Below are 16,987 nucleotides of genomic sequence, written 5' to 3'. Positions count from 1 at the left end.
TTTCTTCGTGTTGCTCTATATTGTTCTTTTTCCACACAAGATCAGCCCAAAGAGGTCCTCTTTACTGTCTATACCATATGGTCATGCAATTGAAAGAACCTCAACACCTGAGCGTTTCCTAGTTGGGAATCAGCTGTGATTTACAGTATTTGCATAACTTCAGCTGTTTCTCAGTAGCAATGGAATAAAATACAGGGGATATATTTGTGTTTCAATTCACAATATAAAGAACTGTTCACTTTAACTTTAGCCAATAATTTAGGTTTTGAACATGATGGTATCTGTTTTGTTGACAGTGTGAAAGCATTTGTCCGTAAAATTGGTCCGTAAAAATTGATTGGTTTGGTCTTGGTTGAGCTTGTGTGTAAAAGAAGTTCAAGCATTTAAAATTTGTGTTTACTCTATGCATTTTGTGTCAAAGCAACAAGAAATGTGTTATTTGTACAGCCTACACAAACGGATGTTGTGCTAACTGTGTTAAGAGTTTAGGAAACTTGTTAAAGGTATTGAAAAAACTGTCATAGCGATTGTAAAAAACTGTAGAACGCTCTTAAAACGCTCCTAAGAAACTCTTAGCGTTAAGAAACTCTTAGCGTTAAGAGATTCTTAACGAATCTGGGAAACCCGGCCAATGTCAAGACTTTACAAGTGTTGTGGTATTAAGGACAGAAGATGGTTCATATAGTTCCACAATGAGAGGGATATGTACCAGAGGAAGATCAAGTATCAGAAGTGTATAGTTGTACAGTGTTTCAGTGGTCAGATTCAAGGAACATTCAGTATTTAGTCAGATCACAGAGTAACTGCATCTTGGCTAACAGGTGCACAAACAAATAACTAACACTAGGCGTAAGTAATCGGCTCAGTGTGATGATGGATGGCAGGATTGGCCTATACTGTCCACATTGTCTGACTCACCACATATACAGTGTGATGATGGATGGCAGTGTTGTTCTATACTGTCCACATTGTCTGACTCACCACATATACAGTGTGATGATGGATGGCAGGGTTGGTCTATACTGTCCACATTGTCTGACTCACCACATATACAGTGTGATGATGGATGGCAGGGTTGGTCTATACTGTCCACATTGTCTGACTCACCACATATACAGTGTGATGATGGATGGCAGGATTGGTCTATACTGTCCACATTGTCTGACTGCCAATATCAGTGTGTCGGTCTGAAGAAAATATTTATTAGTCACATTTCATGAACATGATTAATACAAAGTTTTCAATTATGATAGTTTTTTTGGAGGCAGAATAGCAGCCTGAATATTACATCCTGTACCCTGACTGCTGTTCAAATGAGGAAGTTGAACATGCTAAGGTCTACTGTATCACATGAAACTCTCTCCTCAGAACATGAGAGCTCTCAACTCAGGCTCCTTCCAGGAACAACAACACCTTAACACATTTATAATCATGGGTTTGACAAAGATGACCAGAGACCAGGGTTGCATCTCAGTATTATATCTGTCTCTACTTCTCCTTCATCCACACTGTCTGGAAACCAGAGAGAATAAACAACATGGCCCACTGGGAATGACCTTTCACCTGTCAACTCTTTCTAACCAGGGAGGTACTGCAGGGGGGGTCGCAATTTTTTTGTTGATTAGACAAATGTTAGTAATTAGTAATGTTTTTGTTAACCAATGTTTTTTCCAATAATTTCATGAATCCAACATAATGTAGCGAACGGATAAATGAAGGCAGAAGACGTTATCTTTCAGTCAGCAATGCACACATTCAGCTCCACACAGGAGCTCTCTCAAGCTGGGCACAGGTTCACTCAAAGCTCGAGACTAGCCTGGACCTCCAAGCCTCCTGTACACAAAGAGGAGGACCTGCCCCTATCGCTGCTGTGCCAATCACGAGGCCGCATGTTACACGCTGGCTCTGTCAGGTTCCCTGTGATTGGCCGAGAGCCTATTCAGTCCCCAGCTGATCCCTGACACAAGGATGCACGTTGCAATATTATTGAAAAGAAGATAACTTGAAATAACTTGATAACTTGAAATTGAACAACAGGATAGCTATGTTTATACATGGCACTAGGCCCAGTTTAATATAAAACACAATTTTATACAACATATATAGTAGGGGGTCCCTGCTCCATCTCTCCATCCGTTTGGGGGTCCTGGGCTGAAAAACGTTGAAGACCCCTGCACTACACACTACACAGACCCACTATATACTATTCACTACACACTACACAGACCCACTATATACTATTCACTACACACTACACAGACCCACTATATACTATTCACTACACACTACATAGTCCCACTATATACTATACACTACACATACTTACTATATACTATACACTATACACTACACAGACCCACTATATACTATACACTAAACTACTAATGATATCAGTGAGGCGTTCTACCATATAGACTGAATCTGGACTACTAATGATATCAGTGAGGGTTCTATCATATAGACCGTGTTGTCAAGGGAGATAACTGATACTGATAAATGTCAGTGTCAGGCACTTAAGATGAATTAAAATAATAATGTTGTTTCATAATTCTCTCTTTGATGAGTGTCTTCTATATTTTGATTGTCTGTTGTATCTGCCCTGGACATGAAATACTTTTGTTTAGCATTTTGTTCGTTTACAACCGATTCATGCACTGTCAGTTATAATATATTTCCTTTCAATGCCAATACTAAAGTGGCATACAGCATGTCACTCCAAAGGTATTTAGTCCATTTTTGGTCTGTTGTCATATCAAATGATACCTCTTCAGAACATGCTAGATCTACAAATAGGTTTGACCAGTGACCAAGATGGGAGGTAACCTTGTTACCTGTAGAATAGATGTGGTTCACTTTGTCTGAATAACGATGGGCTACCACCACTTTCATAAGATAAATATCAAAAACACATTGTAGTTTTTTGGCAAACTGAATGTATATATTTCACACACACCATAGTTTGGAGTCTGGTAACTTCAGTCTTTTGGTCTGTTGACCCACCAGAACGTGAGTCTGAACTACATCTATGTTGACTGAAGGTCTGAAGGTCTACAGCAGGTTACAGCCCATCACAGTGAATCAGAACAGTAAACAACAAGCACCCAAGTTCACCAAGTCAATTTGCTCAATAAAATAACATACATTACACTTACTGTATTGCGTCTTCTCTTTATGAGTGCAGGTTGGGAGTGGACATTTCCTGTTGAGAAACGCTTCTCTCATTGAGCTGTGTTACTCAAACTGACGAGTAACATAAAGAGGAAGAGGGAAACCAACAGAAAGAACACAAGATGAGACCAGGGTTAAACACTGAGGGATTCGTCCAGTTAGAAAGGTTGACACAATGGTGCTGTCTGGAAATAGTTTGTCTTTGGTCTACTCTTTCATTGTCATTGGTTTTTGGACTACCGACTTTGCAACCATACTGCCCATTGTATTTATTTTACACTTATACTTTGTCCATTTGAGAGGACATCTTAGGCTTTCCAATGATTTCACAAATGTAAATAACATCAAGAATAGCAGTTAGGTAAATAAGGTATAGATGCATAACAATAACAGATAACGGATATAGATCCCTGCTGAATAACTGAAGCCTGTGTGTCCTGACTCCTGCACAGAACATGCTGCTCAGACAGCAGATGTATCATGTCAGGGTGAAGTGTGTTTACTGTCTGTGTTTGTGTATGAGGGAGATCTAACACTGTGTTCTTGTAGTGTTACTGAGGCACTACATTACAGTAATACCAGAGGCTGGCAGAATGTACAGCAACTCATGACTTGATTATACATAACTAGGGAACACAATGAGATGATCACCTTCAGATTCACAACAGATACACAGAAGTGACCCAAAGTTATGAGCAGGTGAGGTGTGCTTAACTCATATTGAACAAAACATAAAAGGTCAGATACACCATTCTCTGAGAATGTTGTGACTTCCTGTTGTAGTCTTATCAGTTCCTGCAGTTCTCACTTAAATCTGCTGACAAGGACAACATTTCAGGAAGTGAAACTTGATGAGGCCTATAATGATGCTGACAGGGCTTGGAGCAGAGACCAGGGTGATGTCTCAATACATCACCACTAAGGCTATTCACAACATGTTCACAGTAAACAAGACCTGTATTGTCAGGAACACATTGTGGGCAGCCTTTGGTGTGTTTTACCTGAGCCACTGATGGAATACAGGCTAATGTTAGATGTCTGTATATGAGTAGCTATAACCAGGGGTCAATCCTGACTAATGTTAGATGCATGTAACCTGTTTACAGACATGGTAGCAGTGTCTGAAGAGGAGTAGGGGCAGGGTGGGTCTGGAGAGGGATCAAGCAGGCAGGAGAGTGGGGGTCCAGGGCAGGTCTGGAGAGGGATCAAGCAGGCAGGAGAGTGGGGGTCCAGGGCAGGTCTGGAGAGGGATCAAGCAGGCAGGAGAGTGGGGGTCCAGGGCAGGTCTGGAGAGGGATCAAGCAGGCAGGAGAGTGGGGGTCCAGGGCAGGTCTGGAGAGGGATCAAGCAGGCAGGAGATTGGGGGTCCAGGGCAGGTCTGGAGAGGGATCAAGCAGGCAGGAGAGTGGGGGTCCAGGGCAGGTCTGGAGAGGGATCAAGAAGACAGAAGAGTGGGGCTCCAGGACCCGTGACTAAAGACACTCCCTTCTCTCTCAGCGCCCGCAGCGGGTCGAGGGAGGAGCAGCAGAGGCTGCAGTAGAGCAGCAGGACGGACCCTGGAACCCCCGCGGCTGCTACTCACATCCATAGAACTCTGCTACTCACATCCATAGAACTCTGCTACTCACATCCATAGAACTCTGCTACTCACATCCATAGAACTCTGCTACTCACATCCATAGAACTCTGCTACTCACATCCATAGAACTCTGCTACTCACATCCATAGAACTCTGCTACTCACATCCATAGAACTCTGCTACTCACATCATAGAACTCTGCTACTCACATCCATAGAACTCTGCTACTCACATCCATAGAACTCTGCTACTCACATCATAGAACTCTGCTACTCACATCCATAGAACTCTGCTACTCACATCCATAGAACTCTGCTACTCACATCCATAGAACTCTGCTACTCACATCCATAGAACTCTGCTACTCACATCATAGAACTCTGCTACTCACATCCATAGAACTCTGCTACTCACATCCATAGAACTCTGCTACTCACATCCATAGAACTCTGCTACTCACATCCATAGAACTCTGCTACTCACATCCATAGAACTCTGCTCCTCACATCCATAGAACTCTGCTACTCACATCATAGAACTCTGCTACTCACATCCATAGAACTCTGCTACTCACATCCATAGAACTCTGCTACTCACATCCATAGAACTCTGCTACTCACATCCATAGAACTCTGCTCCTCACATCCATAGAACTCTGCTACTCACATCATATAACTCTGCTACTCACATCATAGAACTCTGCTACTCACATCCATAGAACTCTGCTACTCACATCATAGAACTCTGCTACTCACATCATAGAACTCTGCTACTCACATCATAGAACTCTGCTCCTCACATCCATAGAACTCTGCTACTCACATCATATAACTCTGCTACTCACATCATAGAACTCTGCTACTCACATCCATAGAACTCTGCTACTCACATCATAGAACTCTGCTACTCACATCCATAGAACTCTGCTACTCACATCATAGAACTCTGTTACTCACATCCATAGAACTCTGCTACTCACATCCATAGAACTCTGCTACTCACATCCATAGAAATCTGCTACTCACATCATAGAACTCGGCTACTCACATCCCTAGAACTCTTCTACTCACATCATAGAACTCTGCTACTCACATCATAGAACTCTGCTACTCACATCCATAGAACTCTGCTACTCACATCCATAGAACTCTGCTACTCACATCCATAGAACTCTGCTACTCACATCATAGAACTCTGCTACTCACATCCATAGAACTCTGCTACTCACATCATAGAACTCTGCTACTCACATCCATAGAACTCTGCTACTCACATCATAGAACTCTGCTACTCACATCATAGAACTCTGCTACTCACATCATAGAACTCTGCTACTCACATCCATAGAACTCTGCTACTCACATCATAGAACTCTGCTACTCACATCCATAGAACTCTGCTACTCACATCATAGAACTCTGCTACTCACATCATAGAACTCTGCTACTCACATCATAGAACTCTGCTACTCACATCATAGAACTCTGCTACTCACATCATAGAACTCTGCCCTCTGGAGTTGTGTTTGATGTATTTTAGAGACCCTGGACTTTCATGTTCACCACGGTACCTTTTTACTTTTTATGCCTCGTTCTTACTTCATTTGATCTATTATTAATAAATCGTTTTAGTGCACCCTGTGTCGTTTTACCATTCTTTTGACAGAGGAATCAATTTTAAATTTCTGGTAGCCAAAGAACCGCACACTCAGTGTGTGACAGTTACACATGAACGTTTGATTGATTTGGTTAACATTTACATTTTTACATTTATTCATTTAGCATTAACACGTGTGGTGTGCTTGCAAGCACTGAATGGACATCTCTCCAGTGAGTCTAGGTTTACTTTTATTATTATTCATTTATTCAACAAAGAGCCCATAATGATGTGTCAGTAGCTGCTCCTGGTCTGTAGGTTGTGTAAGAGGACATAGGCCTACTACGCCCTCTACGGGGGAGGGAGGCGGAGTAAAGGCGTCGCCAGCTGGGAAGGATTTCACTAATGACTGTGTTTGTACCCTGAAGGTCCGGATTGAGGCTCCAAAAGGGGAGGAAGAGAGGAACGAAGGGAGAGGAGGGGATGGATGTTAAATGATGTCTCCCCTAAAATTGATGTGTGTTGAATGAAGTCTACAAAAATATAGTATTTTCTTTATTTCGAGCCTCGTCTCTGGTTTTCTTTATTGTTATGCCGTCACAGTTGAGCCGTAATATGTTAAAAGATATATATATTTTATCATGCAAACGCTCACAGTTGTTTGAGGCACCTGGAAGCTGTGGTTGAGCGCCTCCTGCAGGCTGAGCTGGGCACTGCTGTACTCTGCCCTCAGCAGCTGCAGCCTGGCCATGGCCCCCCTCTGGACACAGCAGCTCCTGGACCAGAGCCCACTGAGACATCTACACACACACACACACACACACACACAGACACACATACACACATACACACATACAGTACACCGTTACGTCACCAGACATCAGATGCTATGCTCAGTAATTCTAAGACTGTCACACATACTGTATAGTGATAATAAAAATAATTCCAATCAGATGTTCATGTTAAAGAATATTTTCTCTTTTAGTTTATTTTGTTTATTCATAAGTTCAGTAACACACCAGCGATTAAATAAATGATGTTTTTATTGAAGCAGGGCTGGTAGCAGAGCCAAGTTCGGTCCGGTGGCATTCCTCCGTGCTTTAACTGGGCTGATGATGTGTATGAGTTGACTGGAGTGAAGGAGGAGTCTTGGTGAGCGATCTTCCTCCCGAACTATTACATCTAACTTCATTTAATTGCAAATCCATGAATGGAGACAGTGGTATGTTTTTACTTTTCTGTATTTACTTTTCTGTATTTTCCTTCCCTTAAATAACTCCTTGACAAGGCCCATGTATGTCCTGGCTACAGAAATCAGTACAAAGTGATGAGCTACAATGGTTATCCAGCAAGACCATGCTGGTGGATCAGCTCCACCAGCTCTTCACCTGCGTCACTGAAAGGGTGATGTGCTGGTGGATGCTGAGCGCGTGGCAGAACCTTGCACCCGGGTAGCAGTCCACCTGCACCCAGTTCAGAGGGACCAGCGGGAGGAGACTCAGGTTGGAGTCCCCCATGATCAGCACCCGTCTGGTGGGTGACATGGTCCAGTTGCCCTGGTTCCCCCTGTGGTCGTCGTGGGTAAAGGACGTGGGTGGGGGGTCTGGGCTCCTGAACGGGTGTCTCCGGGGGTTGAGGCAGTAGGGGTGTGTCTCCTTGTTGCCGCAGGAGGTGCCTGAGTCCAGGGAGGCCGTTGTCATCGTGATGGTCGCCATCATCTGCTGCACTGACGGAGAGAAGAGGAGGGCGGAACGTTCCATCTGGACGTCGGTGTCATTCTGCTGTCATCAGAGACAACAGTGGTGAGAGTGTCATTCTGCTGTCATCAGAGACAACAGTGGTGAGAGTGTCATTCTGCTGTCATCAGAGACAACAGTGGTGAGAGTGTCATTCTGCTGTCATCAGAGACAACAGTGGTGAGAGTGTCATTCTGCTGTCATCAGAGACAACAGTGGTGAGAGTGTCATTCTGCTGTCATCAGAGACAACAGTGGTGAGAGTGTCATTCTGCTGTCATCAGAGACAACAGTGGTGAGAGTGTCATTCTGCTGTCATCAGAGACAACAGTGGTGAGAGTGTCATTCTGCTGTCATCAGAGACAACAGTGGTGAGAGTGTCATTCTGCTGTCATCAGAGACAACAGTGGTGAGAGTGTCATTCTGCTGTCATCAGAGACAACAGTGGTGAGAGTGTCATTCTGCTGTCATCAGAGACAACAGTGGTGAGAGTGTCATTCTGCTGTCATCAGAGACAACAGTGGTGAGAGTGTCATTCTGCTGTCATCAGAGACAACAGTGGTGAGAGTGTCATTCTGCTGTCATCAGAGACAACAGTGGTGAGAGTGTCATTCTGCTGTCATCAGAGACAACAGTGGTGAGAGTGTCATTCTGCTGTCATCAGAGACAACAGTGGTGAGAGTGTCATTCTGCTGTCATCAGAGACAACAGTGGTGAGAGTGTCATTCTGCTGTCATCAGAGACAACAGTGGTGAGAGTGTCATTCTGCTGTCATCAGAGACAACAGTGGTGAGAGTGTCATTCTGCTGTCATCAGAGACAACAGTGGTGAGAGTGTCATTCTGCTGTCATCAGAGGCAACAGTGGTGAGAGTGTCATTCTGCTGTCATCAGAGACAACAGTGGTGAGAGTGTCATTCTGCTGTCATCAGAGACAACAGTGGTGAGAGTGTCATTCTGCTGTCATCAGAGACAACAGTGGTGAGAGTGTCATTCTGCTGTCATCAGAGACAACAGTGGTGAGAGTGTCATTCTGCTGTCATCAGAGACAACAGTGGTGAGAGTGTCATTCTGCTGTCATCAGAGACAACAGTGGTGAGAGTGTCATTCTGCTGTCATCAGAGACAACAGTGGTGAGAGTGTCATTCTGCTGTCATCAGAGACAACAGTGGTGAGAGTGTCATTCTGCTGTCATCAGAGACAACAGTGGTGAGAGTGTCATTCTGCTGTCATCAGAGACAACAGTGGTGAGAGTGTCATTCTGCTGTCATCAGAGACAACAGTGGTGAGAGTGTCATTCTGCTGTCATCAGAGACAACAGTGGTGAGAGTGTCATTCTGCTGTCATCAGAGACAACAGTGGTGAGAGTGTCATTCTGCTGTCATCAGAGACAACAGTGGTGAGAGTGTCATTCTGCTGTCATCAGAGACAACAGTGGTGAGAGTGTCATTCTGCTGTCATCAGAGACAACAGTGGTGAGAGTGTCATTCTGCTGTCATCAGAGACAACAGTGGTGAGAGTGTCATTCTGCTGTCATCAGAGACAACAGTGGTGAGAGTGTCATTCTGCTGTCATCAGAGACAACAGTGGTGAGAGTGTCATTCTGCTGTCAACCATCTGGACCAGCTCTGTGTCTTTAGGATGGTGGAGCAGAGCTGCCTGCTGAGGAGACACAGTGAGGAGACACAGTGAGGAGACACAGTGAGGAGACACAGTGAGGAGGCACAGTGAGGAGACACAGGAAGAGAGAGTGAGACGGACGCATTGTCAGGAAACTAACTTTTTAATTCCACAATAACTCCACAAAACATTAAAAAGTTAGCACTCACCTGGTGCTGCAGGCTTCAGGGAGGCCTTGATGACGACCACACCAAGACACCTGTAAATGACCCAAAGAGAAGAGGATAGGCATGGCAGTGGGGGCGGCAGGATAGGCATGGCAGTGGGGGCTGCAGGATAGGCATGGCAGTGGGGGCGGCAGGATAGGCATGGCAGTGGGGGCGGCAGGATAGGCATGGCAGTGGGGGCTGCAGGATAGGCATGGCAGTGGGGGCTGCAGGATAGGCATGGCAGTGGGGGCGGCAGGATAGGCATGGCAGTGGGGGCGGCAGGATAGGCATGGCAGTGGGGGCGGCAGGATAGGCATGGCAGTGGGGGCGGCAGGATAGGCATGGCAGTGGGGGCTGCAGGATAGGCATGGCAGTGGGGGCTGCAGGATAGGCATGGCAGTGGGGGCGGCAGGATAGGCATGGCAGTGGGGGCGGCAGGATAGGCATGGCAGTGGGGGCGGCAGGATAGGCATGGCAGTGGGGGCGGCAGGATAGGCATGGCAGTGGGGGCTGCAGGATAGGCATGGCAGTGGGGGCTGCAGGATAGGCATGGCAGTGGGGGCTGCAGGATAGGCATGGCAGTGGGGGCTGCAGGATAGGCATGGCAGTGGGGGCGGCAGGATAGGCATGGCAGTGGGGGCTGCAGGATAGGCATGGCAGTGGGGGCTGCAGGATAGGCATGGCAGTGGGGGCTGCAGGATAGGCATGGCAGTGGGGGCTGCAGGGCTGGGCCGTCCTTGCTGGGTAGCCTGGCGTGCTGCTGGTCCTGCTGCATCACACAGAGGAAGGGCTGCTGGTGTCCCTCCAGGTGCTGGTGGAGCGGCCTGGCAGCAGGGAGAGGCTGGACAGCAAGGTTGGGTCCAGGAGCAGAGACCCAGCCCTGCTGCAGGGAGAGGCTGGACAGCAAGGCTGTGTCTAGGAGCAGAGACCCAGCCCTGCTGCAGGGAGAGGCTGGACAGCAAGGCTGGGTCCAGGAGCAGAGACCCAGCCCTGCTGCAGGGAGAGGCTGGATCCAGGAGCAGAGACCCAGCCCTGCTGCAGGATGGTCCTCCCCTTCTGATGCACGCAGTACCTGTAACATACAGACAACATGTTGTCAGTCATGTATGACACAGTACCTGTAACATACAGACAACATGTTGTCAGTCATGTATGACACAGTACCTGTACATAAAGACAACATGTTGTCAGTCATGTATTACACAGTCATGTTTAGAGACTCAACCACGGGGGGTCGTCGAGGGGCTCACTGTGACAGGTCCGCTGCAGTAGGTAGAGGTGATGATTGGTCGAGGGGCTCACTGTAATAGGTCCGCTGCAGTAGGTAGAGGTGATGATTGGTTGAGGGGCTCACTGGAACAGGTCCACTGCAGTAGGTAGAGGTGATGATTGGTCGAGGGGCTCACTGTGACAGGTCTGCTGCAGTAGGTAGAGGTGATGATTGGTCGAGGGGCTCACTGGGACAGGTGCCGTGTGGTCCGTGTTGGTTCTGCTCTCCCAGCGCCCTCCAGATCGTCGATGTCACTCCAGTCCACTGCCTCCACCACGGGGGGCTCGTCATGGGGGGCAGAGGGGACGATCGGAGGAGGACATTTCCCCTGACGGTTGGTGGTCCGTGTCCATTGGTTCCTCTGAGTCAGCGACCTCCACACGGTGCGCCTGTTCCTCCGTAGAGACCCCGCGGGTCGAGGGGGCCTGTCCCCCATGAGAGAGGGTCCCTCGTCGCAGAGTGGCAGGTTGGGTGGTGACGGCCTGGGGGTCCCGTTCTCCCAGGTGGGGCCTGCAGGGCACGAACAGTTGGTGTGGGGCCAAGGCAGGTGGAAGTGGGCTGGATGGCTCCGCTTTCCATGTGGACACGGGAGGGTGGAGGGACCTTGTTGCTGAGGGTAGATGGTAACCAGAAGATCACAGCCTCGTGGAGGGTCTCCTGGGAGATGGTGCCCTCCAGTTCCTGGGCAGCCCAACCAACTCCCAGTTCCCCCGTGTCAGGCCAGTGATTGAAGGTGTGGACATGGGAGAGTGTGTGGGTGGTGATGCCCCTCCAGCAGCACACAGCAGGACCTGATCCATGTGTCCGGCGCCCCTGGACGTCCTCCCAGCAGCTGTCATGGGTGGGTGAGGATGGTTTCAAGACTGCAGAGACTTCCTGTACTCCCTGCTGATAGCCCGGGGGTGTGATGCTGCCTGCAGGAAGGAGGATCCAGCATGCAGGTGGTGTAGCGGTTGTAGTTACTGCAAGACTAGACTTGTGGGTATAAATGTCTGAGCTACGACATACAGAGGAGGCCACACATACACACAAACTAAAACATACACAGACACACAATGAAACACACACACACACACACTGAAACACACCAAACACCTGCTTGTCACCATGATGCTCTCACCAGCAGACACCAATCAGCTCAACTCTCCGTCTCTGTTCCCGTAGCGACGGCCGCCGGGTCATGATATACGGTCTCCAGGGCGGCGGTGGTCTCAGTAGAGGAGTGGGGGTCCTTACTTCCTGTTGCCAGGTCGTGGGTGGTGCTGACGGCTTGTGTGTCTTCCTCTCTCGTCTCCCCCCGTCGGACCTCCCTCTCCAGGCTGGAGGCTCTTGGCTTTGGGGGGCAAGCGGGGGGAACTGAACCTCCAGGACTGGGGCACGGAGCGCAGTCTCTGGTACTGGAGCTTGGCTCTGGCCGGAGGGGGGGAGGGATGGGGACCGGGAGAGAGAGGGGGAGCAGACGGTGGGCTGGGACACAGGCTGGGGGGGCCAGAGAGGGGGAGGGCTGAGGCTGGACTGGCTGGCTGCCTGACTCGGCCTGACCCGACTGGGGCTCGGGGGGCAGCAGCTCCTCCTGTGAGAGGGGGGTGGAGGAGGACGCAGGAGGGAGGCTGTGGGGGTGCTGGCTGCAGGAGCACAAGGCCCCCCTGGACTCCTGTTCCCCTCTGTCCCTCACTCTCCCCTTCCCTTCCCCCCGCCTCCCCCTTTCCACCTCTTCTCCCCCTTGGTGGGGAGTTTGTCCACGGAGCAGAAGCACCGGGGGGTGGGGGCCACTGAGAGCCCTCCACTCCCTCCCCCCGACCTCCACCCTACTCCTGGCCCCCATGCCCAGAAATCTCCCCCCGTGCCCCCCCAACCCTCCGCTCCACTACCCAGTATGGAATCATCTCAGGATGTTGATGCTGCCCCCTTTCTCCCTAGAGGAGGACGTATCAAACACACCAGCCCCCCTTCCCTCCCCCCTATACCCCCCCATACCACCCCCAGGCCCCCTCTCCCAGTATCACTCAAACCCCCTAAACTCCCCTGATGAACCGTCGTCCAGGGAACTCTCCTCCTCTCTTGCCCTGTCCCTCTCTGACTGGGACATGGCACTCCTACCCCCTCTCTCCTCCTCCTCTCCTCCTCTCTCTCTCCTCCTCTCCCTACCCACTCTCTCCTCCTCCTCTCCTCCTCTCTCTCTCCTCCTCCTCTCCCTACCCCCTCCCTCCTCCTCCTCTCCTCCACTCTCTCTCTCCTCCTCCTCTCCCTACCCCCTCCCTCCTCCTCCTCTCCTCCACTCTCTCTCCTCCTCCTCTCCTCCACTCTCTCTCCTCCTCTCCGTACCCCCTCCCTCCTCCTCCTCTCCTCCTCTCTCTCTCTCCTCCTCCTCTCCCTACCCCCTCCTTCCTCCTCCTCTCCTCCACTCTCTCTCTCCTCCTCCTCTCCTCCACTCTCTGTCTCCTCCTCTCTGTACCCCCTCCGTCCTCCTCCTCTCCTCCACTCTCTCTCCTCCTCCTCTCCTCCACTCTCTCTCTCCTCCTCCTCTCCTCCACTCTCTCCTCCTCCTCTCCTCCACTCTCTCTCTCCTCATCCTCTCCTCCTCTCTCTCTCTCCTCCTCCTCTCCCTACCCCCTCCCTCCTCCTCTCCTCCACTCTCTCTCTCCTCCTCCTCTCCCTACCCCCTCCCTCCTCCTCCTCTCCACCACTCTCTTTCCTCCTCCTCTCCTCCACTCTCTCTCCTCCTCCTCTCCCTACCTCCTCTCCTCCACTCTCTCTCTCCTCCTGCTTGTCATTCTCAGTCTCACTCGTCCTTCTCTCTCGCCCTCATTCTCTCATAATGTATTGTCGTAGGCCCAAAACTGCATTAAACACCCACTCTGGTTCTGCTGGGCCTGATGGAGCTGCACCGTCACCAGCCGTCCGTCACCGTAAGAGCCCCGCCTCCCCGGTCCTGCATCACAGGGGTGCAGTGACATCACCATGTCTAGATAGGGACATGGAAGTCATTACCAAGTGGTTGACGATGTGTGTAACAGTTTAGATCCAGCCTCCCTCCTGCTCCTGCTCTCCTCCACCTCCACCCCAGGTTCCAGGGGCTTCATGGTCCAGCTGTATGGCCTACTGGAAGCTTTTCTCCCCCAGGACACAGAGGAAGCCCAGGGGCAGATATACCTGGAGAAAGTGCTGTCTCTTTCTCTCTCTTGGCCTCCCTCTCCTTTTCTTTCTCTCTTTCACTCTCTTTCTTGTTCAATATTTCCAGTGTATGTTTGGCGCCTCAGCATTTGTGCTCTCTTCTCCTCTCAGGACATGATCTTGGACTTCCAGGAAAAGATCTTCAGCTTTCCAGCAGACCACTAATCCTTCCAGAACGACCTGGTGGTTGAGCTACTGGAGCAGGTACAGCACCACCTAGCGGTCATGTTTGACTCCAAAACTAGGAGGACCGCACAACCCCTAGAGACCTGCCCTATCCCTCCACCACCACTAGAGACCTGCCCTATCCCTCCACCACCACTAGAGACCTGCCCTATCCCTCCACCACCACTAGAGACCTGCCCTATCCCTCCACCACCACTAGAGACCTGCCCTATCCCTCCACCACCACTAGAGACCTGCCCTATCCCTTGATATGGAAAAATTCTAGTGGCACTGTGTAAATTTGAATAGTCAAGAGATGGCGGTTACAATAAATTTATTTTGCTTATACAGATCATGATTTAACAAAGTACTTTGTGATCAGTCATAACGAAGGAGGTGCTAGCCACAGGTCGTTCGCCAGAGTGATCCAGAACAACCCCAAAACCCTGCCTTATATAAACTTTAGATCAAATGGTTATTCTGAACTCTGTGATTGGTCAGCACTGCTCAGTGACAGTGACTTCATATCAAGTTCCCACGGTTCTTTATTGTGGCCTCTCTCCCCAAACCAGTAGATAGTAAAACCACAGGGGTTCACCAGTCAAATGGTCAACAGTCCTTTGTGTGGGCCACTTCAAACAAGTCTACAGGAAGGGTCAGAGCAGCAGATCACAATAACAATACAGTTGAATCCACATTTGTCTCCAGACCAACTGTCTCTTCCTCCCCAGGTGACAAGAACTCTCTCAGGTCACCCAGACTTCCCGTCTCCTAGTTATAAAACTGCAAATGGCATCTCTACCAAATGTAGTTGACTCTTAATCAACTTTAGACTTCCGTTAAAACACATTCCTCATATATGAAACACACACATTATAACTGTATTCCAAAATTTCCATGACAATTCCAAAATATTTTTTTTTTTTTTTTTTTACAATTCCATAAACCCAAACAGTTAATTAAGAAAAATAATTCAAACATTAACATAAGAAATGCTAGTCTCAAGACAAAACCCATTGTACCCCGTACACCACAAAGTCCAGGTTGTCGGAACTGATGCCATCTTCAGTTGGATGTAGGCAAACTTCTGTCAGGCGGTGTAGTCTAGTCGAATCGATTGCAAACGACGATCAAATTGCTCAGGGCAACTTTCAACAACACTGCACTTTGCGCACAGCTCGGAAATTCCTTGGTACTACGCAGAACGCGTATCCTCTGCTTCCGTCTCCAGACAAGGTGCACGCAATGGTTAGCGTGTATCCACGTTGCTCTCCCCTCGATCTTAACCGCCGAATTGGTCGTCAGGAGAATCTGGTATGGCCCCGTCCACCTTGGGTTTCTACCAGGCGTTTCAGGTCCTTCACCACGATCCAGTCATCTGGTATCAAATCATGCAGCGGTCCAGTCATAGCAATAGTCTCCTTCACCTGCCTGTGAATCTCACACAAAATAGACTCCAAAAAGGTTGCACAGTGATAAACAAGCACATTCTCACAGAGTTAAAGGTAACTGACTTCTTGTCGTCTGACTTCGTCTTCAAAGTTCTGTTCTCTCATTCAACTGAAGTGATTAACACAATGTTGAATCCTATCAACACCAAAATAACTTCCTTAAACAAGTGTGACCCATTATCATTACATATCCTCAAAGAAAAATCCCATCGAAAATAATCTAAATTAACAAAAGCTTGATCACTGAGCCCCTGAGAAGTCTAAAACTTCTTCCCATCAACAATCATTAAACAGTATCACTTCTCCAAAAATTGAACTCTACAAAATCCATATATCAATACCCAAATGGTTTCTCTAACCTTAACTGTGAAGCTTATCGTGTTCAAATTCCTTTTCTCATAATACTTGTCCCACATATGAAGTATTAACAAAATGACTATGCATCCATTACAAATCCTCTTGTATGCTGAAATAATGCATTCTTCTTGATATCACACAAACTGTAGAGGCATGATCTTTCCATGTGTTAACTTAGCAAAATCTCAAGATAAATGTTTTATACAGACCATACAACCTCCATTTTTTATTCTCATATCCTTCCTTTTTCCAAAACGCATTTTCTTGTGGATTAGTCCAAGTTCAAATCTCCATTCCACCATTCCTTTCTCCATCTGTCCGCTGTATTCTGTAATTCTTATCAAATATACTCAAACAAAACAAAATTCTCACTCTGGGTTAAATACAGTCCAATATTTTCAACTCAGCAATATCATATCAAACCCTCACAATCCTATCACAAATCCAAACTACTGAAACTAAATTCATAAAACCATAAAACCCCCATAGTCACTCTGTTTGGATCAGTCAGTCATCAGTCAGTCATAAATTCCTAAACGTCACCTCTTCCTCTCTAAGAAGCCTGCGCTTCCCTTAAAGAATCTGTAACAAATGTTGTATCAAGGTCACACAACAATTTTCCTCAAAAGAGTCCTGTAAGCCCAAATTTGTCAAGTTAGGCTCAT

This window comes from Osmerus eperlanus, chromosome 25 (assembly GCF_963692335.1).
Source record: "Osmerus eperlanus chromosome 25, fOsmEpe2.1, whole genome shotgun sequence".
Classification (NCBI taxonomy): domain Eukaryota; kingdom Metazoa; phylum Chordata; class Actinopteri; order Osmeriformes; family Osmeridae; genus Osmerus; species Osmerus eperlanus.
The sequence above is the reverse complement of the archived record's forward strand: the minus strand, read 5'-3'. Positions refer to the sequence as shown.